The sequence below is a fragment of the Oratosquilla oratoria genome, chromosome 27, assembly GCF_046742065.1.
Source record: "Oratosquilla oratoria isolate Oo_2021 chromosome 27, ASM4674206v1, whole genome shotgun sequence".
NCBI lineage: Eukaryota > Metazoa > Arthropoda > Malacostraca > Stomatopoda > Squillidae > Oratosquilla > Oratosquilla oratoria.
Genome location: NC_134803.1, coordinates 51,164,666 through 51,169,665, shown reverse-complemented (window position 1 = coordinate 51,169,665; position 5,000 = coordinate 51,164,666). Strand labels below are relative to the sequence as shown.

The 5,000-nt window shown below is 41.1% G+C and overlaps 1 protein-coding gene across 1 annotated transcript in view; it reads right to left on the bottom strand.

Moving 5' to 3' along the window:
• LOC143040055 (uncharacterized) overlaps positions 1 to 5,000 on the bottom strand; it is a 32,853-nt gene that overhangs the window by 10,189 nt on the left and 17,664 nt on the right. The window lies entirely within an intron of this gene.

Genomic DNA, 5,000 nt, shown 5'->3' with positions numbered 1-5,000 from the left:
AGGGGGAAGACGAAGGAGAGAGAGGGAGAGAGAAGGTTAAGACTCGAGTATTGAGGTTCTGGCGTCGTGTCGACTGGCTGTCGTCAATGTAAACACGTTTTAATTTTTGTTTTTTTGTTTTCTTTTTCTTTTTCTTTTCCGACGCTAATGAGAAAGAGAAAGAAAGAAATGAGGGGAGAGAAGGGGGCGTGTGTGTGGGGGGGAAGAGAGGGTGAAGAGAGGAGATAGGGAGAGGTTTGGGGGGAGGAGGGGAGAAAATGGCATGGAGGGGGAAGAAAAAGAAGGTGGGGAGATAGAGAGGTGGGTTAGAAGAGAAGTTGGGGGAGATATAGAGAGACGAGGGTTGAGAACGAAAGGGGGAGATAGATAAACAGAGAGAGAGAGAGAGAGAGAGAGAGAGGTGGAAGGCAGAAAGAGAGGGTTTGGGGTGGGAATGAGGAAGGAAAGGAGGGAGTGAAGGAGGAAGAAAAGGAGGGAGGGAGGGAGGGAAGGAGGAAGAAAAGGAGGGAGAGAAGGAGGAAGAAAGGGAGGGAGGGAGGGAAGGAGGAAGAAAGGGAGAGAGGGAGGGAGGGAAGGAGAAAGAAAAGGAGGGAGGGAGGGAAGGAAGGAGAAAGAAAAGGAGGGAGGGAGGGAAGGAAGGAGGAAGAAAAGGAGGAAGGGAGGGAAGGGAGGAGGAAGAAAAGGAGGGAGGGAGGGAAGGAGGAAGAAAAGGAGGGAGGGATGGAAGGAGGAAGAAAAAGAGAGAGGGAGGGAGGGAGGGAGGGAAGGAGGAAGAAAAGGAGGGAGGGAGGGAAGGAAGGAGGAAGAAAATAAGGGAGAGAGGAAAGGAGGAAGAAAAGGAGGGAGGGAGGGAGGGAAGGAGGGAGAAAAGGAGGGATGGATGGAAGGAGGAAGAAAAAGAGAGAGGGAGGGAGGGAGGGAGGAAAGGAGGAAGAAAAAGAGGGAGGGAGGGAGGGAAGGAGGAAGAAAAGGAGGGATGGATGGAAGGAGGAAGAAAAAGAGAGAGGGAGGGAGGGAGGGAGGGAAGGAGGAAGAAAAGGAGGGTGGGAGGGAGGGAGAGAAGGAGGAAGAAAAGGAGGGAGGGATGGAAGGAGGAAGAAAAAGAGAGAGGGAGGGAGGGAGGGAGGGAAGGAGGAAGAAAAGGAGGGTGGGAGGGAGGGAGGGAAGGAGGAAGAATAGGAGGGAGGAAGGGAGGGAAAGAGGAAGAAAATGAAGGAGGGAGGGAGGGAAGGAGGAAGAAAAGGAGGGTGGGAGGGAGGGAGGGAAGGAGGAAGAATAGGAGGGAGGAAGGGAGGGAAAGAGGAAGAAAATGAAGGAGGGAGGGAGGGAAGGAGGAAGAAAAGGAGTGGGAGGGAGGGAGGAAGAACAGGAGGGAGAGAGAGAGGAAAGAAGAAAGAAAATTAATATAAGAGTCCTCTGGTTGGCCTTTGTTAAAAAAAAAAAGAAATATATTTTCCTGACATTAAAAAGGAAGAAAAAATCTTATTATATAATTTCAAGTAGGATTGATAAATCAAAAGAAAAAATACAAAACATTTAAATAAAAATTAATAAAGGATTGCGGTACAAAAAAAATAATTCTGGTTTGGTAAAATCTTATGTCAGCTTTGGGGACTTTTAGAAGGCATTTGATAAAGTAAAAAACATAATTTTATTCTAAAATATTTCGTGGATATCTTTCGACAAAACAAATGATCACAAATAGTAGAGGAGCAAAAGGCATGTCTTATAATCAGTAAAAGAAGGAACATGGATAGGACTCAGGTAGCGTCTAATGCTTTGCGGGGCAGGTCACCCGCCTTCACCAGAGATGGTAGTAATTTGTTGACTGCCCAGGTGGTAATGCAGTCAGGTGACCATTGTCCATGAGATATATTGAAATTTGGACATTTGTTAATCAAGGATGATTCTATTATTTTCCTTTTAAAACTGCACTTTGAATTGAATATAATTTTTGCTTCATTCCAATATATTCAATTCAAAGTGCAGTTTTAAAAGGAAAATAATAGAATCATCCTTGATTAACAAATTTCCAAATTTCAATATATCTCATGGACAATGGTCACCTGACTGCATTACCACCTGGGCAGTCAACAAATTACTACCATCTCTGGTGAAGGCGGGTGACCTGCCCCGCAAAGCATTAGACGCTACCTGAGTCCTATCCATGTTCCTTCTTTTACTGTTTATAAGACATGCCTTTTGCTCCTCTACTCTGTATTCCACTGAAGAGGATCACAGTCCGTGATCGAAATATATGGAATCTATTTATTTCATTTCTTCTTATCCAACACAGTGGATTTTTGTTGAAATTTACTAATGTGTTACGACATTACTTTGTAGTTATATATATATGTATCAAAATTTCTTTCCGTAGTTATTATCATCCATGTGATAATGCTGGGTTTTAATGGGAAAAAACAACAGTAACCCATAAGATTGGTGTAATTGTCAACGAGTTCTGAATTACAGGGGAGGCACGCAACTCTGCCTAACCATCACTCTTTTGCATAGTAAGTCAAAGCGTTTCGCTGGCCGATAGGTCACAGCGAAATGGCGACCTTTTGTCCTCGACTAGTTCCGGGTACTGCCTCTTTCCCACGAGCATCCGCGGTGTTTTAACATTCAATGCAGTTCAACGGGACCTTTCACACGAGACGCGCGTACAACGCGGCGCAAACGCTACTCGTGGTAATGGGAGATTGCACAACTCTCGAGGAGATGGGTGGGTGACTGAATGGGAGCTTTGGACGGCGGGCAAAAACGCCCCGTGTGAAGAGAGGTTTCATTATTATCATTATTGTTATTATTATTATTATTATTATTATTATTATTATTATTATTATTATTATTATTATTATTATTATTATTATTATTATTATTATTATTATTATTATTATTATTATTATTATTATTATTATTATTATTATTATCATTATTATTATTATTATTATTATCATTATTATTTTGTTATTATTTTTATTATTGTTATTATTATTATTGTTATTACTATTATTATTATTATTATTATTATTATTATTATTATTATTATTATTATTATTGTTATTATTATTTTATCATTATTATTACTATTATCATTATTATTATAATTATCTTTACTATTATTACTATTATTATTATTATTAATATCATTATTATTATTGTTATTATTATCATTATTACTATCATTACTATCATTATTATTGTAATTATTAATATTATTACAATAATTATTATTATTATTATTATTAATATTATTATTATTATTATTATTATTATTATTATTATTATTATTTTCATTTATTATTATTATTATTATTATTATTATTATTATTATTATTATTATTATTATTATTATTATTATTATTATTATTATTATTATTATTATTACTATTATTATTATTATTATTATTATCATTATTATTATCATTATTATTATTGTTATTATTATAATCATTACTACTGCTCTTATCATCATTTAATTATCTATTCTTATTCATTTATTTATTCATTTATTTTCTTAGCTGGGACGCACCCTTTCTTCCAGTTTGTCACGTGGACACGTAAAGATGGATCTGGGTCCTTCCTGGGAACTTGACAGGGATATCAACTATAGGATTGGAGGAAGAAGAGGAGGAGGAGAAGGAAGATGAAGAGGAGTAGGAGGAAGAGGAGCAGGTGGAGGAGGAGGAGGAGGAAGATGAAGAGGAGTAGGAGGAAGATGAAGAGGAGGAGGAAGAGGAGCAGGAGGAGGAGGAGGAAGAAGATAAAGAGTAGGAGGAAGAGAAGGAGGAGAAGGAAGAGGAAGATGAAGACGAGTAAAAGGAGGAGGAGGAAGATGAAGAGGAGTAGGAGGAAGAGGAGCAGGTGGAGGAGGAGGAGGAGGACGGTGAAGAGGAGTAGGAGGAAGAGGAGCAGGAAGAGGAGGAGGAGGAGGAGGAAGATGAAGAGGAGTAAGAGGAGGAGGAGAAGGAGGAGGAGGAAGATGAAGAGAAGTAGGAGGAAGAGGAGCAGGAGGAGGAGGAGGAGAATGAGGAGGAGGAGGAGGAGGTGGAAGAAGATAAAGAGGAGTAGGAAGAAGAGGAGGAGGAGGAGGAGGAGGAGGAGGTGGAAGAAGATAAAGAGGAGTAGGAGGAGGAGGAGGAGGAAGAATATAAAGAGGAGTAGGAGGAAGAGGAGGAGGAGGAGGAAGATGAAGAGGAGTAGGAGGAAGAGAAGGAGGAGGAAGTGCCGCCATTTCCGTGTGTGTGTGGGGGGGGGGTGAGGGGTGGAATGGAGGAGTGGATTGGAGTGAGAGATGGTAAGATGACCTTCGGAGAAATAGTGAATAATTCCTCACTAGTTACGCAATTTAACTCGAATGTGGAAGTGGATGGACAGAAATGGACTCGCCGACCGGTCTACGTCTACTTTCAATTCCGATGAAGTTGAACAATTGGTTGTTATTCATTCGTCCTTGTCGTAAATCCCTGCATTCTGATTGGTCGTTCCTTATGTGGGGTGTGCATATTTTTCAGCTTCATGGATGGGTTGGAATTGAGTGAGAGTAATTCTCATAACATGCAAATGAACTCCTGTGTGTGTGTATTCACCATGGTCTTGGATCACGTGTTGGACTCGTGATCGACGGATATTTCCCTCCCGGAAGAGAGCTCAGAGCTCGTATATATGACCGATCTATGGTTAATGCTGTGACACTACACGCACACACACACACACACACAACTCCCCGCCCACGAGAGTTGGAGTAACGACTCGCAGTGCAGCGATACTGAAATTATTTCAGCCCTGGGCGGGATTCGAACCCGGACCGCCGTAGTGGCAGCCGGGAACTCTACCACTGCGCCACCAAGTCGTGTGTGTGTGTGTGTGTGTGTGTGTGTGTGTGTGTGTGTGTGTGTGTGTGTGTGTGTGTGTGTGCGTGTGTGTGTGTAGACGACGTGAGATCCATCCCTACCCAGATTTACACTCACGCATTCCTCATCTTCATTTATTATTCA